Below are 18,168 nucleotides of genomic sequence, written 5' to 3' on the forward strand. Positions count from 1 at the left end.
CGTTTTGTTTAAATTTTAAGAGCAATAACGGATTATAGCTTATAAGATATTACAATATGTTTAAGCTTGAATTAGTAACGAATAGTACGCTTGTCAGAACATTTGGTGCAGAAGAAAGATTGTTGACCTGGAAATATGAAATTAGAAAAAAAATATATGTAACATATATATAAAAGAAAAAGAAAATAAAAACTTGGAAACTGAAAATAAATAGGACATATTTGTATTTAATACGGAAATTTTTTATCACATCGCTTTTTTCTTTGATTGTGGAATTCAGATATCTTTTGAGGTTTGATGTGGTGTTTCATTCACCTACACCCTACATCTCTTTCTATACGTATCAGAAATAATATGTTATTTTCATTCTGAGTTTTATTATCTCAGATTGTCGTTTTGATTTAAAACGCTTTCTTTGAAGTAATATTTCTAACTGTTGAAATACGTCATACGGTTAACAGGTTCAAATAAAAATGACATTTGATCTTTCTTATGAAAACAAACTTACGGATACATTCAAAATCGGGACCTATCCAAACTCCTGATGCCATACAAGTACTATTGTCACTTTCACCTACTAGAGTAAATCGGCTTTCACATGTGTAAAAAACTACTGATCCTTCATACGTGGTGATACCAGTAGGATAGTAGGCATTCAGCATAGTCGGTGGTGAATAACATTTTCCTAGTTAATACATTAAGGCATGAAACAAACGGACATTAAAAAAAATCGTGTCATTTTACATAGATTTAATCAGGAAAATTCATATTTGCAAGTGTTTTTAATATCAAATGTAATGTACTTGAAAACAAACGAAGGTTTAAAATCTTTTATTTTTATTCGAATATATATTATATATGTATATAGAAAATCAAAGTGAAATCTTGATATATGATTGTATTCTAAGTATATCCTATCATAATGTTTGTGTAGTTTTCATGATGTGATTTGAAATAATGCAAATAAGCAAGGTAATTTAGTTCCCTGTCCTGTATCTGTTTGACTCCGATACCCGTACATTGCAAGGCCGAGATCCAGCATTTTGATTCAGTAAACACTAATTTGCTGAGTACTTCGGTACAATCATGAAAATGTGAATCTGCATCAATTGGTACCGTTAATGTTATAAAAAGAAATAGGGTTAATCGTTAAACAAAATATGAAACTAAATTGAACCGGGTATTTTGTTTATGATTTATTTTAGTGTACAAATGCACTTACTTGAACAGTTGATAAACACTGTGCTCCAATTTCCACCTAGTTCACAGTAGGATTTAACTGACCCAACACCTGCTACGTCCGCGTAGGCATTTGTACATATATGAGTTGCTTTATGGCCTACTATCGTTCCGGTAAATGCACGTTTTGCTCCGTATAAATATGGAGGATTGCCGCAGTCTGCAAATAAATTTACCTTAATTTGACCTAAATGAAATGTGAGGTATGTGCCAATAGAAATAAATTCATAGATCGACATTAAAAATCATAAGATAATAATCCTTTCAACTAGCAAATTCAAAATTCAATCACAAAGCAATACCTGTTGCATGTATTTTTTTTTTTGGAAAATGCCCTAATCGGCTTTCGGACTGTGTACTTATAGTTTACGCTAATCAGCTAAGAACAATGTAAGGTATATATGAAACCATTAACTTGGACCAATTAGTCACCGAGTTTTATCTAGGGTGTACAGAAGGCAACTCTGCAATACACTACAAAGTCTGATAAACCGTGATAAAAAGAAAGGAACTGTCATTATATTATGGTTATTTGTTTGAACTTATTGCAACCTTTTGCTACTTCTTCCTATTTTGTAGAGATACATGAAATTGTTTTCAAAGGGAACTCAAACAAATTACTCACAAAATATGTAGACTCGTCAAAACATTGTTGTCATTCAAATATGTACGAATATAGATATATATTAAACCAAACAAATCAAATCAAACAATGTAAAATTAAAATACATCAAAATAAAGAAATTTGAAGACGAGTAGTTTACTTAACAAAAACACTTAAGGTTCAGCAAAATGTATCCGCCCCATAAAAAAGGATCTGCATAAAGATGATTCGTAATACAAAGCAGTTCCGGCTCTACATATGGACACCTTTTTCCTTTTATTTTGTCAACATTGAAATATTGACTTTGGTTTTTCCAATTTAATCGTTTGCAATTGCTTAATTTTTGGAGTTAATAATAATATTAGTAAATTATGATAATAATTAATTTAATTATTGTGTCACATATTGATTGACATACAAAACTTCATGAACTTTAAGTTGTTTCTAACTTCTTAATTTGGCAGACTGATTCTATATGATTTCACTTACGCTTCCACCAGCAATTAAAGCTCCCAAGATCCCAGATACCATTTTCGCATTTAGCATTAACGACACCCGTAGCTATGTAATCATCACTGCAAGTTAAAGACATTGTGCTATGCACACCCCGATACACTGTCATGCTGGCACCTTCTGGGATAGGAGCTTCTCCGCAATCTTAAAAAAATGCTTTTATACATAAAAAAAACTTGTTGAAAGTTAAATTTTCAACATGCTTTCCTTTAATTCTTCTTTGATAAATTATAAAAAAAAATATAGTGAAACTAAGGTTCAAACCATTAAGGCAAAGATGATTTTACATGAACGTGGATTTTACTGTTATTTTTTATCCTTTTTTGTCATAAATTAGGGCCCCTCACATCTGTATGCACTTATGCATCTTTGGAATTAAAGTTATTGGGTTTGCGCAATATGTAATTGGCAGTTAAACCTTCTTTTTTATTTTGAGCGTTCTTGATGAGTGTTTATCCAGATCAGCGCTTAGAACGCACTTGATTTATAAATGTAATACTTTAATTTTATGAATTGATTGGTAAAATAAAGACATTGTGGGTTCATAAAGGGATAATTCGCAAATGAATGATCATTACGGCATGCTGTCACATCTATAATTCCATATCAAAATGTTCTAGCATCTATCTGTATAGCTCTATTAAGATAATTTATATATATCTAGTACGAAAAACTCTCTCAAATTGTGTGATTTTTACTGTATCCGATGTCAGATTCGATGTAGTGAATTTAAAGAATATATAAGAGAACACATCAATACGTTTTAAATACTTTTGTAAAATTTTGCATAGCTGATAATTGCTGTTATTGAAATTTTTGTTACCTACCTGCACAAACAAAGTTAGTTTCAGTCCATGTTCTATTTGCCTGACAGGTGCTGTTATATACATAACCCGACATTGCCATACCAGAATTGCAGCTGTATGTTATCACTTCTTGGTAAAGAGTCACATTTACAAATCCGTAGTTGGCATTCATAATATCGTAAGGAGGACCGCAATCCACTGGGTTGAAAGAAAAATAGTCAATTAAAGTTTTTTTTTTTTTTGTATTTCATTTTGAATTTAAAATGTTTGTTATAGATCAATGAGACCCCATTCGAAAGATGCAAAGTAACACAAGACGTCAGGGCATTTGAAAATTGTTGTCAATGGTGTATAGGCATTTATGAAGTTACATATATACGAAGAAATAGTTGTATTCGACTACATGTATATATTTTTCAAGCGGATACGACCAAAAGCAAAAAAAAAAAAAAAAAAAAATAACAAACATACACTATTTGTTGAACAATATGCATCAATAACGTTGAAAGAACAAGGTTACATGAAACCATTATGAGTAGAGTATATGATACAGAGATATCTACGGCAAGAGCACAATGACTTTTTTTCATATGAATATCATGTGCTATTTTCGTTAGAGATTACTGTACCAAAGTTATACATTTCAAAAATTCACTAATTTCGTTGGCCATCAATCTTCATCGATATTGATATTTTTTGTGAGCTCGAGGGTGATGTCAGAAAATATAACGATATTAGGATTGAATGTGTAGGAAAATATACAAAATGAATGTTCTTTAATTTTAATTACTTTGAAACCAAATTTGTTTATATTATTTAAAAAACTATAACAATGATTGTGTATCATCTTGCTCGTTGACATGCTTAATTGTTAGATTTAAAGAGAAGAAAAATTATGTCGTGTGACCACAAAAAGAGACATTAATGATGATATATTTCAAAAAACATGCAATAGAGTCTTTATACCCATTAAAAAAATAAGCATTTGAAATTTGTACTCCTTTTCTAGCCACAAATTTATTATCCTACCGATTGTAAAATCGATTATCTGAGTTATATTCTCATATAAAGAAATAAATAATAAGATGTTAAATGTAACGTAGTTTACCTGCATGGCTAAGAAACACGATGTAATTGTGTTCATTTAACAGAAGCACAGAACCGTGATTTTTTTTCATCTTCAATAAGACAAACTTTAAACTATGGTTATTTACTTTTCTACAGCTTTTTTGTTTTTCATTCTATCATACACCTTCATTACAATTAGTCAAATAACAACCTGTACCAAAAGCAGACTTATATATAGGACACCCATACAGGAGATAATTTATTTCAAATCTTCACGTTCATGTCAAATATGCATATTGCAGAATTAAAGAATCAGAATTATTAGTCATACTTGAATCTCTCCTACTTCAATATGATTTGTTTTGTGAAAAACATATCCTTTATAAACATTTTCGCACAGTAAATTGAAATCAAAAGAATCGTGAGTCTATATTCTTATTTGTTAAATACTTGTACATTTATAGTTTGATTCCCACCTACTGCACGAAATGGGTCTCTTAATTTTTTACAGCTCATATAAATATATTTAGGATACGACTTACATCAATATACATGACTGATATGTTTAGGTAAAGTGTAAATTTTACTAAATGATATCTAGCAATATTTTCCAAGAAACTGTTTTATTTCCAAAGTTTATTCGCAGTTTATTTAGGTTTCGAGTTATTTTGTTTTTACTGTTGAATTGTATTCTGTCGTAACATGTTAAGTGTCTCACCTTTTAATTTTACGTTGTTGGATTGGTTTTTACTCAAAATTGGATTTTCAATTTACCCTTATTTTTTAATTTCGTCATGTCGTTTAGAGATATTATTAATAGGCTTTAAGGGTAAACGATAAATATTTTCGCGTTACCTTTGTAAGACACGCTGAGGGTGTGAGGTTGTTATTTTCAACAGTTGTTTAAACTATTTCTATTTTTTTTTCTTATCAAAATATTAGCAAAATGATAAAAACAAAAGAAATTTGTTTTTGCAAATACTTCTTCTAAATTTTCCGCTTACCTCTTCGACATTTTTCGTTAGGATCTGACCATACGGCTAGAGGATCATTTGATATTGTATTGTCCAAGCATTTAATCCACATTTTCGGTGGTTCATAGCCGGTATTACACGTATAGAATATTTGTGTGTCTACAATTCGCTGGTTCGTTGTTGAATTAATCTGTGCATTTTGAATCATTGGAAAAGATGAACATACTGAAATGAAATAAAAATAATAATGTTCCCTTCAATATCTTAGGACTTAAAGTCAGTATTTACTCATATAAAATATGCGTTCTTAAGGGTTTTTCTTATGTTTTACATTCTTTAAACCAGACGTTATAATTCAATTTGGCAAGCAACAGAAAAATATGTATAAACAAAACCAAATGTGTCATATATACATTAACTTCATTCGTTTAAACGGTATAGATAGAAATAAAAAAAACATACATCAATGAAAAAAGTTATAACAAAAAATACCGAACTCTAAGGCAAATTCAAAAAGGGAAAGTCCATTAAAACTGACAAAATCAAACGTTATCAATCAACAGAACAAGTAAAAAAACAACTGCTATATTCCTGACCTAGTACATGCGTTTTTCGAAGAAAATGGTGGGTTAAACCTGGTTATATAGCTAGCTAAACCTTCCACTTGTATGACTGTTGTTTATTGTATTAACAAAATCGGGTAAGCAGCCCAAGCAGACATAGTAGGTTAATATGACAATAACTGGTAACCATCAGCCAAAAACTGTGTAAATATACATCACAGACATGCAACACAATGTTTTTAGTATTAAAAAAAAAAGAAATTGTCGATACAAAAAGAATGTATGTAGTAATATGATAAAAACATATTCAAACATCATTTGGAATGAAGACAAACTCACATGCTTTGCACGTTGCTGAAGGGTTAGACCAAAGAGCACTCGACCGACACTTTACTCTAACGTTTATTGTCGCTGCATATCCAGAGTTACATTTGTAGTATACATATCTCCCCAAAGTGGTCAACACTGTTTTTGTTGACACGGTGGCGTTTCCGAGAAGAGGCGGTGGACCACAATCTAAAATTATCCATTATGACAATTATTGTTGGAATACACTGAGCTAATTAAACAGCAATTATATTTTGGATATGAAACAGGTCTGAGTTTGCACCCACAAAGATGTATCATCTTTTGTCACTGATTCACTTGGCTATCATTTGAAAATGGAAGAATGTTATGCATATGGGGAAGAAAATCAGTATCGTTTAATTCTATGATGACAATAAAAAGCCAAAAAGGACAAACGCCTTTGAAATTTATAAAGTGCAATTTTCATTTACTAGCACTTGGGCGATACCACTACTGAGTCCCGAGTGATCATCCACTCAGGAGTCCTTGCTTCGGTACTGAACTGATCTTTAACATTTGTTTCTAACATTATTATTAATCATTGTTTCCGACATGTATACACGTGTCTATTTGCAATATCTTGATTGCTCTAACGTTGATGAGTGTTCTTTCAGAAGCAAATTTATCTGGTTTCTTATAGAAGTAAGAAAATTTAATCAATAAGATGAAATTCACTACAGTCAAAGTTTTTTTCAAACCACTACAATTGATACTTTAATTCAGATGTATTTGGACGTACCTAGACATTCGAAGTTAATTTTTGACCAAATTCCACCAGCTCGACAAACGACTTCGTTGTTTCCAAACATTTTAAATCCATTCGCACATTTATAGTGAACACTTGATTTTAGCTTATACACTATGTCTTTGTCGATTATGTAAGCATGGTTAACAGTTGGTGGAGAAATCACACATTCTACAACAGAAACGTAATATTTTGCATTCGATTTTATTTTAAACACGTAAGAAAGTGATTTTGCAAATTTCTCTCTTGTTTTTTTTTGTAGTCGCCTTTGTTTTGAAATACTTTTTTCGATATGTTACTTTTTTCAAGATTCACACTGGAATGTATTTAACATAAACGATTTCCTTGTAAAGGGCTGATGTTTTCCTTTCCATAACATTGCTTTCCTACCACTATAAATTAGAGCATTTTGATAATATTCGGGAACATCGGCATATCGATATGATGTGCATGTTATCAAAAAATATATTGTTTAATTGGCACATTTTGCCGGATGAAGTATTAAAATATCTCTATTTTGACGAATGAAATATTTAAAATATTTACAAGTATTCTTAAAAAAATCTTACACCTATAGAATTGTTGGGGTTGGGACACGTCTCTTATATAGCTATAGCAATCTAAATTAATATCCATATCGACAGGCTTAAGTCCCTGAAAACCCCGAAAAGTGACACCTCAACAATATAGTACCTGTTCCTTTAACAGAATTTTCAATGTAAACATAATTTTAATTTAAACAAGCCTTTCATGTGTATTTCAGTAATATATATTTCATCAATTTCCGTTGTACTAGTGTACCATGCCTATTTATATCAATTCAAAGTTAAAAATACCCTTTTTTTTATTTTCCAAGGATTAAATCGTACAAAAAAAAGACAGGAACATACCAATATCTATATATTTAGACAAAAGACAACATCATGACAAAAAATAAACCAAAAATGAAACCAGTTCCTAAATTTAAAAATGTAAGGCTTGAGCTACACGAGTTAAACTTATACTCCGAATATTCATACAGATTAGGAGTCCGGCATAACTAGTGTAGGCCATCATGTTGCTCATGGCTAATAAGAATCCAATCATATAAGTCGTTTAGTGTTCGCTAAACCATAAAAGGAGGACCTAGTTATGGCTTCAAAATGATACACAAATCATGATGACGTGTTTAAAACTTTTCAAGATGACTTAGACTTAAAAATAAAGACTACATTATAACTTACCAATGTATTTTATAGGAGTACCCAGACAAGGGTCATATGTGGAACAGGATATGCAAACCCTTCCGGAGCTCCTGAGGCAACCTCCAGTTTCTGCCATGGCGTTGTCTGTCTCTATTTAACTACTAATTTTGAATGTCCCTTGGCATCTTATTACAAATCTTCCGTATATAATGATCGTCTATAGCGTCTGTCAGTGAATGATAGTAGTATGTTTTACTACTAGTGTTTAATATCATATATTCCAATTACACAATTGTCAAGATAAATAAAAAATGCAAAAAAAAAAGCAAATGAGAGAGCGGTAAATGATAATGAGAAATGATGGCATGATGACCTGTACCCAATAAGTGCATTGAATATTTTAACTGTCTCTTTTATATTCGATGTCTTCATGGTAAAGAGGTGTAATTTTTTTTTTTCGGTATAATATCTTGTGTGATAATGATTAAACAAACCTGTATTTAAACATTTATTTGATTCATCTTTTAGAAAATAACAGGTTTGACCTTCTTTGCAATCATGTCCAAGGCATCTGCCAGCTTCTTCCTATAGAGAAAGACAAAGTGTACAATATATTAGAAAATTTGGTATGTCATTCAAAAACAACACTTTCTTTGTATAGGGGTCATCATGGAGACAACGGCAAAGTTTCGGAAATATCGTTAACATATTTAATCTAATCTATTTTAAAATACACAAGCATTCTCCTTGGAGAACATATTAAACATCTAAATATTAAAAATTAATTAAGGAAATCAAAAATATAAACGTTCAGATATTGTAAAAGTTGGAGACCGATAAAACTCAGATTTTATTACATACAAAAACTATGTTGCAAACAATGATGGAAATTGTTTGATGAAGGCAATGAGGAATGATGACCTTTTCGTAAAGACATCAATTTGGATTGATTCACCATATTTTGGAGCAAGAAAAGTTGAATAAAAAGTCTGTTTTGTTTATCTTATACTGTTGTGGTTCATGGAAAAATCAAGTTTGGAAGATAACAACCGAAAAAATATATATCTGCTTTGTTAGAAGAATTCAAGCATACTCTATTTTTCAGCGTGATGTCAGTGTGAGGATAGAATAATTGCATTTAAATGTGGTAAACTAAATATGCAATAGCAAAGTTTAAAGTATTCATTTAAACGCTATGAAATTATAACAAAATTATTTAGAACATGTTGTGTTCTTGTGTACTTAAATGACACCCAGTTAATAAAGTGTACGCTCAGACATGCATACAGCTAGCAGTTGTTTTGATGGAAGTGAAAAGTTGGCAATCATTTTCAATACAACAGTAGAGGCTTTGGTTATTTTACATTCGGCTTCAAAATAATAAATCGATGTTGCTTGTGTCCATCTCCTGAGAGCATTTTGCCAAACACAATTGTTTGCAAAAAAGTAAAATGATAAGCGAAAAAGAAGATATTCCCAAAGGTCAATTTCAAAGGTCAATCTGGAATGAGCTGCCGAACCGTTGTCGAATGGAAACATCTTTTGACCACTTCAAAAAATTGGTACAAACATGGGATCCAAGTAACAGCTCATGCCAGTGCAGTGCATGCATATAGTGTTATACCTGTGTTTATTTTATTTTGACTATTTGATTTGTGCAATCTTATTATTAACTTGTGCTATGTTTTCAGTGTACTATGTTTTAACTTATATATATGTCATTTATGGTATCTTACTATGCATTATATGTTTAAAATTGTATTGTTTTCATGACTTTTGTATGTGTGTATTGTATTTTGTTATTAAGTCGATTTGAAAAGCTCACTAGAGCTTGTGTTTATGTAGTTTATGGAATATCGACTCTAAATAAAACTTTGAATCTTGAATCTTGAATCAATTGGTTTATCAAGAATTATACACAAAAAGAAATATTATTACACATACGATTAAGAATTTTGATTGTCATGTTGATAAATACAATGTTAGGAAACTAACATATAAGTAGTCAGATGAGAAGTCAGACAAACTAGAGGGTTCAATCATTCTACATGAGGCATCAATTGTTTTAAAAGCCATAAAAATGACACAAGTTTAGAATCAACAAGTTTAAACGTTTGTTTTTTTTAATTTTTATGGAAAAAAATAGTTTATTCGTAGTAAGTAGATATAAGAAGATGTGGTATGAGGGCCAATGAGACAACTCTCAATCCAAGTCACAATTTGTAAAAGTAAACCATTATAGGTCAAAGTACGGCCTTCAACACGGAGCCTTGGTTCACACCTAACAGCAAGCTATAAAAGGCTCCAAAAATGACTAAAACCATTCAAACATAAAACGGTCTAATCTATATAAAAAACGAGAAACACTTATGAACCACATCAACAAACGACAACCACTGAACATCAGGATCCTGACTTAGGATAGGTGCAAACAAATGCAGCGGGTTTAAGTAAAGGCAACAGTAGTATATCGCTGTTCGAAATTCATAAATCGATTGAGAAAAAAACAAATCCGGGTTACAATCTAAAACTGAGGGAAACACATCAAATATAAGAGGAGAACTACGACACAACAGAAACACAACATTAAAATGTAACACGCAAAGAAACGAACTATAATATAACAATTGCCATTTTCCTGACTTGGTACAGGACATTTTAAGATAAAAATGGTGGGTTAAACCTGGTTTTGTGACTAGCCAAACCTCTCGTTTTTATGGCAATGTTAAATATAACATTAAAATGACAACATTAAAATGACAAATGACCAATGTTCCTACAAAATATGTACTCAGAAGGATAATTCCACCTAAATTTGTTTTCTTTTTCCTTTTCTATTCAAAGTTTTGTTAAAACTTTATAATTAAAAGAAACCAGACACGCATGAAATAATTTGCAGCAGAAAACTCAAACTGTTCTCAAGATAAAAGTAGCTATAAGAAGTATCAAAATCAGCTAAGTTATGATAACCTGGAATTGTATTTTCTGCACTGTAAAAGCCGAGACCTTACACGTCTTTATACATTATCGTGTTAGTTTTCTAAAATAAATAAATTTAAAACATGTTTGCAAGAACTGTTATGCTGAGGTATTACAATGAACTGAAACTAAGAATTCTATATTCTGTAATTTACAATTCACATTTTGAAGAACTCTAACAGACTAATCTTTGTTCTAAGTAATGTACAAATGTACACGGCAAGTCTAATAAAGTTTGATTGAAAATTGATAGATTTGCCCCAAAAATTATTTTAGATTACTGTTTTAATCTGTTGTAAAAATACTTGATATACAAGATAATTTTGTCAATAGTCTAAATTTACTAAACTTTTCATTGTACTAACTGAAATTTTATAACATTAAGATCATCATAAGTAAACAACATCATCGAAGGCAATGTGGACTTCACCAATTTTATATTGGTTGATAGGTCCGTCTAAACCTCCAATATTTTATAGTGTAATTCTAATCAGTTAAAATCGGTAGATAATTAATTTTTACTATAGGGAAAGGGCAGAAAATCAGTCTTATATTTATTATAAAAATATACACTATCCAATATATTACAGGAAACCTTTCAAATGATGTGTTTAAAAGCATATTAGTTTTACAATATTGTCGTTACTAACTTTTTGTTTTGTTATTTATATGAAATAAACTACCGTTAACTATTTATCAATCGGTTTGCAATGATTTGTCTCATTGCTTTCAATAACTAATGAATCGTAGAAAAAAAGTGCATCGATCTGCCTGCATAGAAATAGGTTGTTTTAGAATATTCATTTTATAGATATGTTATACCTTTCCCCAATTTAAATTTTTAATAAAATTCAACGCTCGATGCCATATTTTCAATTAGTTTAACCTTAAAGAGGATTAAAATACATTTTATTCCCTTGGTGCATTTTTAATTACAGGAATGCAACTGGATATTATTATTAAACTAGATTGACGAAAAATGAATTTAACTATCAGTAACGAAGCACCGAACAAATTTGCAGTCTAACTATCATTTGAATATCAATGTCAAATATATTTTCAAATCATTAACATTTATACTGTCGAGTGTATATACATTATTAACTCTTATATCTTTAACGTTTCATCAAATCTTGGTCTTGAAGTTTTCTTCGACAATAAGATTAAATGGTTTGTTTAATTGTTTTGGTTTATAAAAAGAGCGGTCTTTTCCTTTCATTAAAACCCCTATTTGTTTATTCTGAATTTTTTGATAAACAACCTCCACAAATTTGATAACGTTGTCCTCAAGTTTCACCTGAAGGTATAATAACTTTAAATATTTGGATTTTGGCCATTCTTATTGACGGAAAAATCATGAAAAGCAAGTGGGACACATCAAATCTATGAACTGTTATATTCATTTTTATCTAAGTATTTTTTTTTCAATTTTAATTATAATACTGATGAAATTACGTTTAATGATTACATAAACAGTAATTATCTCTTAGTCTGGTCATGCACCTTACTGCATTTCGATTATTTGTAGTGTTTGAAAAAATAAAAGTAAAAAAAAAAATCATAAACGAACTCTTGACCGAAAGAAGCCGACATAATTACCATGGCCGATTTTTAAGCAAATAAATATCTTTTGTACAACTGTTTACTTTGAACTATTACTTTGGAATTTAGAGAAAAAAAAGAACATACCATGAAATAGAATAACGTAATAATATATACTTAAACAATTAGTACTCAATGGATTTCAATATTCAATTACTAGGAAAGGACCAGTTTTCTTTACTAATTAGTTTTTCTTATCGATAATAAAAAGTTAACATTGACTTAATCTCTATTTAAGATATAGGCTAATCATAATTCAAATAAGTAACAGTAAAGTGGCCTTGTAAGGACTGGAACATAATAACATTATTATACAATTCGCGTTGCGCGGTAAATAACCCTAGATCATCCAAAATAGCGGACATTAAAATCCATATGGCTTTGCCCTTTTAAATACTTAATGGAAAATATACATAAAATGGTTTAGAGAAAAGATGGCGAATATAACTAGAGGGGTATTTTCAAACCATAAGTTGAATAAAAACACACTGAAAAAAGAAAAAAAGCAAAAATTCAAACACGCATTCTGCGTCAGATCGTCCTGCGTAAACTGGTTATGGCTCAGAAATTGAACAATATCTAAATATCTCTTGGGTTTTGTTTTTGTATTTTTTTTTTTAATGACACAATAGAAAAACAAAAGATATGGGGTATCCATTCACAGCGATTTTGTTGCTGTTCTTCATCTGAAAGTAACAGTGAGGCCTTCAACACGGAGCAAAAGAACTCTCAACTCACTGCAAGTTTCAGACGGCCCTTAGCACCGACTTCAGCAGAATTCTTCGCAAAAATAATTTGGATAGACTTTGTAAGACGTAGTTTCACAAGAAGATTTAAATTAAAAATATAGTGAACCCATATATTATGTCAAAATTCGATTACACATCATTGAAAAACAAAACATATTTAACATATTTAAGGATCAGCCTTCAATACATTTTAATTGAAATATTTGTAAAGAATAATAATCGATATTTTTCTGAATATTTATTTTCGCGCCCACCATGAATGAAAAACCTAATTTGAAAATTGAAATACTTTTAATTGACGTTAACTATGAGAAATTAAATATTATAGATTATCATATATATACAAGTTACAAAAATAAATAGTGTAAATGATTTTTGTGTCTATATATACATTTTAAACTTTGTAACTTGAAGTTATATTATTTTTTTTGCAGACTTCCATTTTGAAAAATAAACATCATTTTCAATTTTAGGTTTATATGTGTAATTATGCATTTCTGGTCAAGGTTTATTTAATGCTGGTTTTTATAGTTCAATGATGAATAACCGCGTGTTTTTGATGAAAGATAGTGCAAACATATAATATGTTATCGAATTATAGTTAAACCAGTCGTGAAGAAACAATAATGATAAAGCTTATGATAATATGATGTAAACTTTATCCGTTGTTTTCCTTTTGTAAAACACTGATAACAAATCAAAACCACAGCGTTGCATATTTCTTTATGTTCACATGATAGAGGCCAAAAAATGGGTTTCTGTTTCTTTAAGTTTCTTTAAAAGCAGACATTGTCCTAAACTGACCCATTGAAACCTTTGTAGCCGACAAAAGTTCATAGGATACATTGTCTTGATCACACTTCCAATATATGTACTCTGTGTTTTACTTGTAAATATATCCATTTTAAAATCCTTATATTTTATATTTCTGTAAGATCATAAAAAATTTTAAAGTCAACCTTCATAATTTTGTAAATGACGGTATGTATCCGGACAGGATGAATAGAACAATTATCAGAACACATGTTGAATACCTTCCATACAACCTGGATATTTTTTATTTTGTTCATTTTTTATTATTCTTATTTGTTTCCATAAAATGTTGTCTTAATGAGCGAAGGTAGAATATACATACATACGGCAAGTTCTTGCTTATCATGGAATTTTACTTTACGAAGAACAACACTCGTTTCAACAACAAAAAACACATTAAAAGTGATATTAAGACAAATACTGGACTAATTTGATCGACAACATATTTGTCGAGTTTGGTGTATTAATATTTTTTTAAAAATGATTACTTATTGTGCAATCCCTTTTGGTCGACTTATTTTCATATTCGCAATAAACAAATTCATACTTTTTCAATGACGAAAAGAAAAATCATCTTTCAATGGTTTTTTAATTTTACTTAAGATATAGATAATGTCTTTTCGCTCAGTTACTCACATTTCAGCTCCAATACTTTTTATCCAAGCGAACTCGGCATTACGGACACTACCGCAATAGGAAGTTGCCTGTGAAAACCTGAATCTTTAGAAGCTGACAAAAAAGGCCGACTTTAAACTATGATATACGACAAATGTGACAATTTTAGGTGTCATGTGGCCAGCTTTCAATTTGTCACTACACTAGTAGAAGAGTATAACCTTAAACTCTCATATTGTTCTTTGCACCGTCGGAACCTGAAAGTGTTAAGATTTTTTTTTTAAATTTAAGTTAATTTTCATATATTTTCCAGTTGTAAAATCAATACTACTAGTTCATGTAGTATTCAGTCTTTGTGCTTGCAGTCAATTCAAACTGTCAATAGCGTTTTATACAAATCAGGAATGTGTGGTTGTTTACAAGTAAATAACGACTACTCAACAGTTTGAACAAAGACTAAAAAATATTAATTAACTGCAAGACAATTGTCTGAACAATATTGTATTTAACGCAGTGAACTGTTCTGAATATTAACTTAGAGAAAAAAGTAAAATAACAAGAATACCGAACTCCAAGTTCTGACCATGAGTTAAGTTTTTTTTCGAGCTGATAAGATCAAAATGACTCTCATACCAAAAAGTAGCATTTTCATACCTCTGTTTCTTCCAAGTTTTTTTTAATTTTAATTTATTACTAATTCTACTAAAATGATGAAGACAGTTTTTGTTTATTTAAGGTATATTCAGTAAAATTTCGAACGTTTAAGATTTAAATGGCGAATTACAGCATTGTTTAATTTTTAAATGGTCATGAGTATCTCAATGGATCTCTCTCCAATATTGTGTACGGTATTTAATGTACTCTGCGTGAAATGATATATGTTGGTGAAACGTGACAAAGACTAAACGCAAGAATGAATGATAATCGTTTCAACACTAATGTTCCAGAAATCAATCAATACTTTAGCAATTATTTCCACAAATTCAGGATTGTAGAGAAAATTTAAAATTTACATCATTAGCCACATATCCTTACGTTTCGTTTCGAGAATATAACTAGCAAAGTAGTCAGCACTTTCTGTTAAGTACTGTTTATAAAATGTCGAATTATTTGAATAACTAAGGTTTTTCTACCACAAGGCATATATTGCCCCTGAGGCACAAATTTTCGTAATATTTTGTTTTTTATGCTCTTAATCTTCGTAATTGATCTGGCCTGTCCCCTTAAAATTTCTAGGAGGTGAGATTCTCGAGGTTTTACCTCATACTATATGGGAATTCACAATTTTTAACTCCAATTTAAAACAAATTTAAAGTGGTAAACGATATTGCAAGGATATTTTAAACACATGTCCAATATGAACAAATTTACTTCAAACTAAGGTTCCATGTCTTTTTGTCCAATCTTACACTGATTTAGGTTTCACTCTAGTATAGCTCCAAATTATATAAGAATCTTCAATTTTAAACCTTTAAACTGACTTCTATGTGGTTTCAGGTAAAAGCAATCGAGAAAATGTGTTGATTGCGCAATTTCGGTTGGATTTTTATTTTCTAGAGCTGATGTATACGGGTCAAATGGCTTGTCGACACGATTTCATAGGAAGCAAGCATGTCAATGTGGCAAAAGTTTTTATTAAGGTGGATCATCGCTTTATATTAACGTAATTAATGTAGATTTTACCATGGTTTTTTTTTCAAGAATACGATTGAAAGTATGTGTCATCGGGATATTTTTAAGCTACAAGTCGTTCAAATTGACCAATATTGCATAGATTATTTATGATAAAAATGCTTTTTTTTGTGAATTAAAAGATATCTATGAGATATAATTTTGAAATAAAATATGAGATGATACGTTTTATAATATGTTTTAAGAAAATAAACAGAAAAAATAGTGCCATCGAACTTGCTACATGTACAAGTAAAAAATGAAAATTTCATTTACAATCCTTTATGAAATTTTTACAATAAGAATTATCTCCCCTTATATGACTAAGTTGAGAAATTGAATCGAACAAAACCAAATATTTTGGTATTTTTTTAAACAGACTAAATAATGCAATAAATCACTTATTCTGTTTTAATATATAAACAGTCTTACACATTAATTGACAATCTGTCTCAAAACTTACAGATTTAAGCAAATAACTAGAACGATTGTGAATTGCTTTTTTACAATTAAAGATGGCGGTATACAATCAATTTTCCCTAATAAATATATTTTCAGTTATTATTAGCTCTTTAATGACAAGCAATGGCATTTTCAAACTGTAATTTGGTAATTACATGTAATTATAATAATATACGTAATTGAATTCTATATTTTGAAGAAAGACAATCATCACCTCCATTCATTTATTTTTAATGCAAATCAATAAAATTGTTTAACATTAGTACTGGTGGTTTGAGTCTTTAAAGGGTTCTGAGCATTTTTTTAATATGTTTTCTTCTCTATAAATATTGAATGAATCTCAATGTTTTCAAAAGCTTTTTTCACGCATAAATCTTTCTCACAGTAGTAGGTATGGCATCATTTACAGAGAAGTCAGCATGGTCTTTATGAAATAATGTCATTGAATTAAAGATACAACAAACCGTACTAAACTAAATAGTTTGGAATTCTTCACTGATAGCCACTGCTACCAATACCAATGGTACAGCTAGGGACTCTACTATATCCAATAAAGATGCTAGATAATTATAAATTGTCATTCAAGTCCGGTGGTATTGGGGACGTTAAATCCAAAGAAAGTCCCAAGCACCAACTCTTAAGCAGGATAACGACTGACATATTGTACGTCTAAATTGTATCCTCCTTAATTCGTCCTTTTTCCAGCGAATATTTAACTGTTTTGGACTTATATAGGGCACAATCCAAACTGATATTCATGTTTTAAATATTGATGATATATTTCCCCTAATAGGTCGTTTATCAACAACAATACATCAATGAGGATTATTTTAGGCTTTCATCACAATGTGACAACATGTTCACCCTTGTTAAATCATTAGATTGATGTATCCATCGTGAAAGCTATGTGAAACTAGCATTTGTCATATTCTAAATAATCAGTTGACGAAATGTAATATTGGTAACTGTCATGCTTGTATATTAGTGATATTATATTAATAAAGCCTTTCGCCCATTGGTCATTCAAAAACAAAGCTGTATTGCCCAATTAGTAAATGCACGATGGTCACTTCATTGCATCCCCAGCTTTATGTTTCAACAGGTCTCTGACGTATTTTAGTTTATGTGAATGTGATAATTTTATCATCTTTTCTTATTCAAAATGACATAAAAAAAGTTTTAAATATATTCTGTATTTTATTTCGATTTTTAAAGGGGAAATTCCATACATTT

Source organism: Mytilus californianus, unplaced genomic scaffold (genome assembly GCF_021869535.1).
Source record: "Mytilus californianus isolate M0D057914Y unplaced genomic scaffold, xbMytCali1.0.p SCAF_11, whole genome shotgun sequence".
Lineage (NCBI taxonomy): Eukaryota > Metazoa > Mollusca > Bivalvia > Mytilida > Mytilidae > Mytilus > Mytilus californianus.